The sequence below is a fragment of the Schistocerca piceifrons genome, chromosome 6 (genome assembly GCF_021461385.2).
Source record: "Schistocerca piceifrons isolate TAMUIC-IGC-003096 chromosome 6, iqSchPice1.1, whole genome shotgun sequence".
Taxonomy (NCBI): Eukaryota; Metazoa; Arthropoda; class Insecta; order Orthoptera; family Acrididae; genus Schistocerca; species Schistocerca piceifrons.
Window position 1 is genome coordinate 463,449,635 of NC_060143.1, and position 12,061 is coordinate 463,461,695.

The following is a 12,061-nucleotide window of genomic DNA, read 5'->3' on the forward strand; positions in this document are numbered from 1 at the left end:
CTATTATATAAAAATCAAGTTGTTTTCATGTTTCTTTCTTTTCCAGAACACCTAGGTCAAATATATCATCGCCTGTGTCTTGACGAGGATTTGCTAGTGCGAAGAATGGCACTATCTATGTTCACTGACATAGCTGAAGAGGCTGATGTCACATTCTATGCTTCCCACCTTGTGCCTATTTTGGAGACGTTTCTGGAAGATAAGGTACATAACGATACTTTTTGTCCACATACTTTCTTTAACTAACACACAAAGTAAATCAATTTCTACAACCTAAGTCAATTGTTACAGATTGGGCTTCGCTTGGAGGCGACAAAGCTTTTAATCGCCTTGTTTAAATCTAAGGAACTATCCGATGATGTATACTGGCACCTTCTTCCAGTGTTCTATAAATATGCGGTGGATCCGTATTGGCAAGTTCGGTTCTTAATTGCCAGCAGCATTAATGATGTAAGTATGTCAAGCATTTGTTTTTATTAGCGTTGGATACGTACCTATAACCTATACAATACTTGTTTTTTATCAGTAACACACTCATTACCACATTGTAAAATATCAAACATTCAAACTCAGCTCAGGATGGCCTTCATAGAAATGTTAAGATGTGACGATTGAATGGAAGTACTGTATTTCGATATTCTGATGCGAATCATTTTCGGGTGCCCGGAGACAGTATTTCGACATTACAATTAACAAAATAAATTATTGACTTAAATTTTTTGCTGTAGGATGCAGCACTTACACTAGAAGTGCCACCTTATCCAACATATTATACAGGCTGACTAAGGGGCATGAGAGGAGTAAAGAAACACTCTTACAAAACAGTCTGTTTTTTTGAGAGACCAAAAAACTTCTCACTGTTACAAATCTGTACTGTTAATGTTACGTAGTACCGATCTCTCAATGTCGATGACAAATAAGAATTCCGATTACGAGTGGGAATAGCTGCGGCGCTGGTGTAGTTTCTGCATTAAGTAACAAATGGACAATGTAGCTCATGCAACAAAACATTTTTAATATTATATTCCAACAATTTAATTTATTAGTACTAAATAACACGTTTATCAAATTATATCATTATTACAATACTGTCTGTCTTCTTTCGTAGGTTCACAAATCGGTGAACACTCGAAGCTTGAAATCAAGCTTCATCCCATTGATCTCGAAATTCTTGAAGGACGCAGAACCCAGGGTGAGATCGGTGGCGGGTCGGCAGTTTCAAGATGTTTGAATTATTTGGCGACATGAAGTGAGGTGTAGGTGTCCTGAACTTCATATTAGCACACTTCGAGAGAAATTCTCAGCAGTCACGTTCCGGAAATAGCGCCACATCACAGCCTGTATTGTTGGGTCCAGTTTACTAAAGTACAAGTGAACAATTTAAAAAGTTTATTATGAAATTTTTGGCAATAAACAAAATTTTAAGTAAATTCTGAGGTATGTTTTATTGTAGAAAATAGCAGTAGTTTGCAAACCATATAGGCGTATGTGTTAAACATAATTCTCATATTCAGTTAATGGTATTCACTTTTAAAGATGTATTTACTGGGAAGTCAGTTACACTACTACTATACTGCATAAATTGTCTTCTTACTTTTCTTGGATTCTACCAAAAATGGTGACATACAAGCAAAACAAAAAAAAGAGCCAAAAAAACGAGCCAAAAAAAACGAGCCAAAGAAAACAGCAAAAAAAGCGAGCAAAAAAAGCGAGCCAAGCAAACAAAAAAAAAGCGAGCCAGACAAAAAGAAGCGAGCCAGACAAAAAGGAGCAAGCCAGACAAAAAGAAGAGAGCCAGACAAAAAGAAGAGAGCCAGACAAAAAGAAGCGAGCCAGACAAAAAAAGCGAGCCAGACATAAAAAAAGCGAGCCAGACATAAAAAAAGCGAGCCAGACAAAAAAAAGCGAGCCAGACAAAAAAAAACGAGCCAGACAAAAAAAAGCGAGCAAGACCAAAAAAAAGGGAGCCAGACAAAAAAAAGCGAGCGGGACAAAAAAAAGCGCGCCAGACAAAAAAATCGAGCCAGACAAAAAAAAAAGCGAGCCAGACAAAAAAAAGCGAGCCAGACAAAAAAAGCGAGCCAGACAAAAAGAAACGAGCCAGGCAAAAAAAACGAGCCAGACAAGAAAAGCGAGCCAGCCAAGAAAAACGGGCCAAACAAGAAAAACGAGCCAGACAAGAGAAACGAGCCAGACAAAAAAAACAGCCAGACAAAAAAACGAGACAGAAAACAAGGGCCACACAAAAAAAACGAGCCAGACAAAAAAACGAGCCAGACAAAAAAACCGAGCCAGACAAAAAAAACGAGCCACAGACAAAAAAAGTGAGCCAGACAAAAAAATGCGTCCCAGACAAAAAAAAGCGAGCCAGACAAAATAAAAGCGAGCCAGACAAAAAAAAGCGAGCCAGACAAAAAAAGGGAGAAAGACAAAAAAAAGCAAGCCAGAGAAAAAAATGCGAGAAAGACAAAAAAAATTAAAAGCGAGCGAGACAAAAAAAGCGAGCAAGACAAAAAAAAGCGAGCGAGACAAAAAAGTGAGCCAGACAAAAAAAGCGAGCCAGACAAAAAGAAACGAGCCAGGCAAAAAAAACGAGCCAGACAAGAAAAGCGAGCCAGACAAGAAAAACGGGCCAAACTTGAAAAACGAGCCAGACAAGAAAAACGAGCCAGACAAAAAAACGAGACAGAAAAAAAGGGCCACACAAAAAAAACGAGCCAGACAAAAAAACGAGCCAGACAAAAAAAACGAGCCAGACAAAAAAAACGAGCCACAGACAAAAAAAGTGAGCCAGACAAAAAAATGCGTCCCAGACAAAAAAAAGCGAGTCAGACAAAATAAAAGCGAGCCAGACAAAAAAAAGCGAGCCAGACAAAAAAGGGAGCCAGACAAAAAAAAGCAAGCCAGAGAAAAAAAAGCGAGAAAGACAAAAAAAATTAAAAGCGAGCAAGACAAAAAAAGCGAGCAAGACAAAAAAAAGCGAGCGAGACAAAAAAGCGAGGAAGACAAAAAAAGCGAGCCAGACAAAAAAAAGCGAGCGGGACAAAAAAAAGCGAACCAGACAAAAAAAAATCGAGCCAGACAAAAAAAAGCGAGCCAGACAAAAAAAAAGCGAGCCAGACAAAAAAAAGCGAGCAAGACAAAAAAAAAGCGAGCAAGACAAAAAGAAATGAGCCAGGCAAAAAAATCCAGCCCGACAAGAAAAGCGAGCCAGACAAGAAAAACGAGCCAGACAAGAAAAACGAGCCAGAGAAGAAAAACGAGCCAGACAAAAAAAACAGCCAGACAAAAAAAACGAGACAGACAAAAAGAACGAGCCACACAAAAAAAACGAGCCAGACAAAAAAACGAGCCAGACAAGAAAAGTGAGCCAGACAAAAAAACGAGCCAGACAAAAAAACGAGCCAGACAAAAAAACGAGCCAGACAAAAAAAACGAGCCACAGACAAAAAAAGTGAGCCAGACAAAAAAAAGCGTCCCAGACAAAAAAAAGCGAGCCAGACAAAATAAAAGCGAGCCAGACAAAAAAAAGCGAGCCAGACAAAAAAGGGAGCCAGACAAAAAAAAGCAAGCCAGAGAAAAAAAAGCGAGAAAGACAAAAAAAATTAAAAGCGAGCAAGACAAAAAAAGCGAGCAAGACAAAAAAAAGCAAGCGAGACAAAAAAGCGAGGAAGACAAAAAAAGCGAGCCAGACAAAAAAAAGCGAGCGGGACAAAAAAAAGCGAGCCAGACAAAAAAAATCGAGCCAGACAAAAAAAAAGCGAGCCAGACAAAAAAAAAGCGAGCCAGACAAAAAAAAGCGAGCAAGACAAAAAAAAAGCGAGCAAGACAAAAAGAAATGAGCCAGGCAAAAAAATCCAGCCCGACAAGAAAAGCGAGCCAGACAAGAAAAACGAGCCAGACAAGAAAAACGAGCCAGAGAAGAAAAACGAGCCAGACAAAAAAAACAGCCAGACAAAAAAAACGAGACAGACAAAAAGAACGAGCCACACAAAAAAAACGAGCCAGACAAAAAAACGAGCCAGACAAAAAAAACGAGCCAGACAAAAAAAACGAGCCAGACAAAAAAAAACGAGCCACAGACAAAAAAAGTGAGCCAGACAAAAAAAAGCATCTCAGACAAAAAAAGCGTCCCAGACAAAAAAAAGCGAGCCAGACAAAATAAAAGCGAGCCAGACAAAAAAAAGCGAGCCAGACAAAAAAAAGCGAGCCAAACAAAAAAAAAGCAAGAAAGAGAAAAAAAAGCGAGAAAGACAAAAAAAATTAAAAGCGAGTGAGACAAAAAAAGCGCTCGAGACAAAAAAAAGCGAGCGAGACAAAAAAGCGAGCCAGACAAAAAAAGCGAGCCAGCCAAAAAAAAGCGAGCCAGACAAGAAAAACGAGCCAGACAAAAAAACCAGCCAGACAAAAAAATGAGCCAGACAAAAAAGCGAGCCAGACAAAAAAGTGAGCCAGACAAAAAAGCGAGCAAGACAGAAAAAACGAGCCAGACAAAAAACGAGCCAGTCAAAAAACGAGCCACACAAAAAAAGTGAGCCAGACAAAAAAAGCGAGCCAGACAAAAAAAGCGAGCCAGACAAAAAAACGAGCCAGACAAAACAACGAGCCAGACAAAAAAAACGAGCCAGACAAAAAAAATTAGCCAGACAAAAAAAAACGAGCCAGACAAAAAAAACGAGCCAGACGAAAAAAACGAGCCAGACCAAAAAACGGACCAGACGAAAAAAACAAGCCAGACGAAAAAAAAGTGTCAGACGAAAAAATTGGGCCACACAAACAAAACAGAGCCACACAAAAAAAACAGAGCCACACAAAAAAAAGAGCCACAGACAAAACTAAGAGAGCCACACAAAAAAAAAGCGAGCCAGACAAGAAAAGCGAGCCAGCCAAAAAACAGCGAGCCAGACAAAAAAAAGCGAGCCAGACAAAAAAAAAGCGAGCCAGACAAAAAAAAGCGAGCCAGACAAAAAAAAGTGAGCCAGACGAAAAAACGAGCCAGACAAAAAAAACGAGCCAGACAAAAAAAACGAGCCAGACAAAAAAACGAACCAGACAAAAAAACGAGCCAGACAAAAAAAACGAGCCAGACAAAAAAAACGAACCAGACAAAAAAACGAGCCAGACAAAAAAAGGTAATTTAGTAAACCTTCTGACAGCTGCTGATGATAAAGCTATCTACATCTTTTATTAAACGTATTGGAGCTGTGGAGTGCCAAATTAATAAAATAAACTTACGTTCATAAATCATGACGCACAAAGTTGGCTGTTCTTGGAATTCGATATTATAACAAGGAAGAGATGGAAAAGTAGTACATGAATGTGGAGTGAGGGTGGGGAATGAAAGAGGAGGCCGCCTGGCAGAATTTTGCACAGAGCGTATCTCAGTCATAGCTAACACTTGGTTTAAGAATCATGACAGAAGTCTGTATACGTGGAAAGGACATGGAGACACTGGAATCTTTTAGATAGATCATATAACGTAAGACAGTCATATCCGAACAAAGTTTTAAATTTTAAGACATTTCCAGGGACAGATGTGGACGCTGAGTACAATTTATAGTTATGAATTGGATATTGAAACCGAAAAACTGGAAAAATGTAGGAATTTGTGGACCTGAAACCTGGATAACCACAGGTTGTGGGGACTTTCAGGGGGAGCATTAGGTTGGTTGGTTGGTTTGGGGAAGGAGACCAGACAGCGTGGTCATCGGTCTCATCGGATTAGGGAAGGGTGGGGAAGGAAGTCGGCCGTGCCCTTTCAGAGGAACCATCCCGGCATTTGCCTGGAGTGATTTAGGGAAATCACGGAAAACCTAAATCAGGATGGCCGGACGCGGGATTGAACCGTCGTCCTCCCGAATGCGAGTCCAGTGTCTAAGCACTGCGCCACCTCGCTCGGTGGGGGAGCATTAGGGAACGATTGACAAGTACAGGAAAAGAAACACAGTTGGAGAAGAATGGGTGGCTTTGAGAAATGGAATAGTGAAGGTAGTAGAGGATCAAAAATGGTTCAAACGGCTCTGAGCGCTATGGGACTTAACATCTGAGGTCATCAGTCCCCTAGAACGTAGAATTACTGAAACCTAACTACTCAAAGAACATCACACACCTCCATGCCCGAAGCAGGTTTCTAACCTGCAACTAGCCACTGTGGTGGGCTAGTAGAGGATCAAGCAGTAAAAAGAGGGAGGTCAGTAGACATCCTTGAGTAACAGAAGAGATATTGAATTTCGTTGATGAAAGGAGAAAATTAAAATGCAGTAAATGAAGCAGGTGCAAACGAATACAAACGACAGAAAAATTACCTCGACAGAAAGTGCAAAATGACTAAGCAAGTCAAGCTAGAGGTCAAATGTAACGTTGTAGAGGCATATATATTACTAAGGATAACACAGATACTGCCTACAGGAAAATTAAAAGAGACATTTGGAGAATAGAGACCCACCTGGTTGAAAACCAGGAGTTCAGATGGGAAAGCAGTTCTAAGTAAAGGAAGGAAACCAGAAAGGTGGAAGGAATATGTAGATGGTATATGCAAGGGCGATGTACTTGAAGACGTATATGAAGATTAAATGGGCATATAATACTGCATGAAGAATTTGATGTAACACTGGAAGAGGTAAGTCAAAACAAGAGCCCAGTAGTAGACAACATTCCATTTTTACTACTGATAGCCTTGGGAGAGCCAGCACTGACAAAACCCTTCCGTCTGGTGAGCGAGATGTATGAGACCGGCGAAATACACTCAGACTTCAAGAAGAATATAATAATTCCAATCCCAAAGAAGGAAGGTGGTGGCAGGTGTGGAAATTACGAAACTATCAGTTTAATAAATCACTGCTGCAAAATATTAACTTTGATTCTTTACAAACGAATGGAAAATCTGATAGAAGCCAACCTTGGGGATGATCAGTTTCGATTCCGTAGCAATGTTGGAACACGTGAGGGAATACTGGCCGTACGAAGTATCTAAGAATAAAAGTTAAGGAAATGGAAACCTACGATTCTAGCATTTGTGCACTTAAAGAAAGCTTTTGACAATGTTGATTGGAATACTTACTTTGAAATTCCGACGGTGGCAGGGTTAAAATACAGAGAGCGAGGGACACATGACCATAGCAGTCTCGTCCATTTAATCCCACAAACCAACCAAGCAACAGTGAGCGAGAGGCTATTTACAATTTGTACAGAAACCAGATGGCAGTTATAAGAGTCGAAGGGCATGAAAGGGAAGCATTGGTTGAGAAGGAAGAGTGAAATAGAGGTGTAGCTTATCCCCCATATTATTCAATTTGCATATTGAGCAAGTAATAAAGGAAACTGAAGAAAAATCAGGAATTAAGATCCATGGAGAAGGAATTAAAACTTCGACATTTGTTGATGCATTGTAATTTTGTGAGAGACTGGCAAAGTACCTGGAAGAACAGTGTTTTCAAAGGAGGATACAAAATGAGTATCAACAAACGCTAAACAAAGATAATGGAGTGCAGTCGAATTACGTCAGCTGATGCTGAGGGCATTAGATTAGGAAATGAGACACTTAAAATAATACATTAGGTTTGCTATTTTGGAAGCAAAATAACTGATGATGGTCGAAGTAGATAGGATACATAATGTAGACTGGCTAACACAAGGAATGCGTTTCTAAAGAAGAGAATATCGTGTATAGATTTAAGTGTTAGGAAGTCCTGTCTGAAAGTATTTGTATGGAGTGTGACCACGTTTGGAAGTGAAACATGGACGATAAACAGATTAGACAAGAAGAGAATAGAAGCTTTAGAAATGTGGTGTTACATCAGATTGCTGAAGATTAGATGGGTAGATCACGTAACTAATGAGGAAGCACTGAATAATATTTGGTATAAGAGGAATTTGTGGCACAACTTGACTTAAAGAAGCGATCGGTTGATAGGATACATTCTGAGGCACCAAGGGATCTCCAATTTGATATTGGAGGGATGCGTGGAGGGCAAAATGTTAGAGTGTGACCAAGATATGAATACACTAAGCAGATAAGAAGGATGCGTTTAACAGTAGCTATTTGGAGGTGAAGTCTGCATAGAGTAGAGTAGAATGGAGAGCTACATGAAATCAATCTGAGTACTGAAGACCGCTACAACAACAACACCTTATTAACAGTAGCGACCAACAGCCAGTTTTCAGCTTGACAAAAGTAAGTGTCCCAATACTATAAGTAACAACAGTATTGGTTACAGGCATATAGTAATGGATAACTGTTCTGACATAGACAGTATTCAGTAGGTGAGCGCAACACAAGATAAACAAATTTGTGGCGTTCCACCCTTTGTAATGAATGAGGCGCAACAAAAAGTTAATAAGTCTTGTGAAAGAAACTGTGCCTCAACACAAACAAGTAATGACATGGACAGTGAACACATTCAATAATCATGATTGTGTGGTGCCTACGTATGATAACACAGCCCCGCATGGTAACACATGTCACTCACACAAATCGGCTAGTGGCTTACCCCAAAACATACTAAGAACTAGCCTAAACATATACAATAAATTAATAGTAAATAGCAAACGAACATTCACCTTTTGAGATAGCGGTAGCCACGACAGATAAATAGCCCCCAGTGTACAATGAGAAAAACCATTGCTTTGTGCCACCCAAGGTTCTGATGGTTCAGAAACTTGATGCCGTTTATGTCTGAAACTTACGACTCGAGTTACACACAAGAAAGAAGCTGAACAGTACTACAATAAGTGTTCTGTCCCACACAGTATCATCGCTACACACATACGAAAACAATATATCTGCTCACTACAATTATGAACATATTCCAACAGCAAAACAAATTAATAATTCGTAAAATGCCACTAAAGCATACGCTCCTTCTATATTCAGTGTACACAAAAATGTTACCTGGTGAACGCTGAGTTATTAGACACTGACTAAAACACAACTCTGTCAGTAAGCAGAAATCGCGTTCGTGAACGAGTCCACAGCGCGTCTGCTCAAGGATCCTTAATTCAAACTTAAGAGTCACAAGAACGCAGTTCCCAGCCTCGGCTGCCGCTAGCGGCACTGCTCGGCCAAAAGGGTAAACATCCATTGCCACCGCATTATACCCGCGGTCATGCAGCGCCTCATGTGTTTACATTCACGGCGTACATCTGGTCCCACTACAACCGTCGTCTGCCAATTGTCCCCACCTCACGCGCCAGCCAACCTCTGCAGAAGATATTCCACACCCCCCTATATTGACACTATTCTGTAAAGGCATCGATGTGTATGGTACACAGCAATGAATGGCATAAATGTCATAATCAAGTTCAAATGCTACTCTAACAACGGTTTTTGATCCTCTGAAACATTACCACTGACTGTAAATTATGGCAGATCGACTAATTATTACTTTGAAATGCCGTGGTCGTGAGAATTTTCTCGTCGCGCTCAGGGATAGCTAAGTAGACTTTAACAAATGCTGAACCAAGATAATGTGAAACATAAGTTTCACAACACCTCTCTTGCATTTTATGAAAACTGAAGGTTCAGAGGGAGAAAGGAACGAAAACAAAGGGAAGGAACAAATTATGATGAAGCAAGACAAAAGTTTTCAACGCAATATAGGGCCAAGTATGTGAGTTGGAAAGTATTTGAGATGTAAGTACTATCCTCATTTCAAAGTATCTCTCCGCTTTGGTCCTTTCTGGAATGGCTAGTAACTTAAATAAAAGTTGCATACATTAACCTACAATCTAATACGATATAATCGATAGTTTGACACACAGGCAAGCACCAAATACTAACATTTCGCTAACTGTTGTTTTCAGCTGTGTCTTGAACTGCTTGGTAAACCATTTTCCAAAACTATTGTATTGAATTCATACTTTGTTAAATACTACTTAAATATTCTGTCTGGAATATTAAAGTTGTAGTCTGCTGGGGGACAGAGAAAGAGCCTCCAAGAAGTGTGAGAAATTTCCATTTGGACGTCCCCTGGGCAGTGGCATCTTGCTGGCTAATCTTTCAACCCAGTGACTACAAACCTCATGAGAGCGCGGAAAATGAGAGATCACAAAAGGCTCCTTTGAGAGCCAACACTGGCAAGTTTCTCATTTAACACAGAAGGACTGTCATATGCAAAACAAGATCTTATTTCAAATATGTGCAAGGATTATAGGTGTGATGTTCTGTGCCTCCAGGGAACGCACAGAGGACCACACTCCACAAGGCAGCTAATCAAAGAGATTCCCACTAACCACTACGGAAGTGCAATTTTCGTCAAGAACTATCTCAAAATCACACAAGGCAGAACTAATGACCAGAATAGCGTAGACATAGACTATGTAGGTATGGGTAACAAACATCCACTCTGTATATAAGCCGCCCAACATACCATATCAGATCAGTTACATCCCTGGCGAAGAACAAGGATATATCAGACATAATAATGAGAGACTTCAACAGTCACAATGTGGCCTTGGGACGTACACAAACTAAAGAAGATGGGAACTATTGGAACAGTGGGCTAAAAACAAGAAGCTCCATTTAATCCACGATCCAAAACAGCCTCCACCATTCAACAGCGGCAGATGGAAAAGAGGCTATAATCCAAATCTACGTTTCACTAGCAATACTCTTGCTAACGTAAGCCAAGAGTTCATATTGAATCCCATGCCAAAGTCCCAGCACCGGCCAGTACTCTGCAAAATCAACTCAGTGATACAACCAACAGTGTTTCTCATTCGAAATAGGTTTACTTTCCAAATAGCTAACTGGGAAGCTTCCTGAAAAGGAGTGGACAACAAACTTTTATTTCTTCAACCTCTACCAGAAACCTACAGTGAGTTTGCTATGGCTTTAAAATACTGTGCGCGACAGAGTACACAGAGAGGATGTAGAAAATCGTACATTCCAGGTTACAGAGAAGAGACAAAAGAGAAATCCGAAATGTATTGTGACCTCCCCAGAAACAATGGAGGCGGGCGAAGAAGTCATAACCACAATGATTATAAATAGAAGACAGAAGTGGCAACACACTGTAGAAATCATTAACATGACCCACAATAGTCGGAAAGTGTAGAGACTGCTCAAAAAGGTAGATAGTATATCTGCAGGTACACCAGGCTGTTTTGGCATTACAGCAAACCAAATAACCTGAGCAAAGGGTATACGAGAAAACTAAATGCCTCCCAGGAACAAATAAATGAAACACTCGATCACACATTTACATCATCAGAACTGAACGAAGCAATCAAAAGTTTAAATATTGGGAACACCAGGTATAGATGATTTGAAAAATGAATAGCTTATACATCTTGGTGTTCGCTCTAAATTGTAGCTGTTGGAGTTTATGAACTGCTGTTGGGCAACTCGACGTATCCCTAAAATGTGGAAGCAGGCAAAAGTAATTGTAATTCTTAAGCCTGGTAAGGGCCCATAAGATCCTAAGTGTTATCGGCCAATGTCTCTGTTGCACTAGCCACAGTGGTGGTGTTTATAGATTTGACGGTAGCATATAATGCTATCAATCTCAAAAAAAACAAAAAAAAAAAAAAAAAAAAGCAGCCCTCAACTCACTGCTGTACTCAAATTGGTTCACTTCTATTTAACAGAAGATATTTTGTTGAGTTACAGGGTCACAAGAGCAGATGGCGTCTACAAAAAATGGGCTTCGCAAGTCAGTCTTCTTATACAAATGCGCAGCCTATTAGTCTCCGGTCAAGATCTTTCACTTATGCAGATGATCGGGCAACAGCAGTTCAGGCATTAAACTACAAGGCTATTGAGGATATACTAGCTGAGAACCTGGAAAATCTCAGCAACTATTACAATAAAAATCAGCTGAAACCCAATACAAGTAAGACCCAGACTTGCCTATGCCCCTGTGACACACAAAGGGGCACTAACTGAACAGCAGCGCAGAAATCATAATCCTGACTGAAACTGTGGTGGCGGCGCTACAATCCAAATGATTTCACTACCGCTCGGTGCTGCTGATTAACTCCTTCCATGTCGGTCCACCCTAGCTAGGTTCTGAGCAGCGCTGATGAGGCTGAAACCACGCCAACCACGATCTCTGGCCATACC

General features: G+C 40.2%; 1 pseudogene; it reads left to right on the plus strand.

The window, feature by feature from the left end:
* The first annotated feature begins 1,244 nt into the window (after nucleotides 1-1,244).
* LOC124803380 overlaps nucleotides 1,245-12,061 on the plus strand; it is a 62,035-nt pseudogene continuing 51,218 nt past the window's right edge.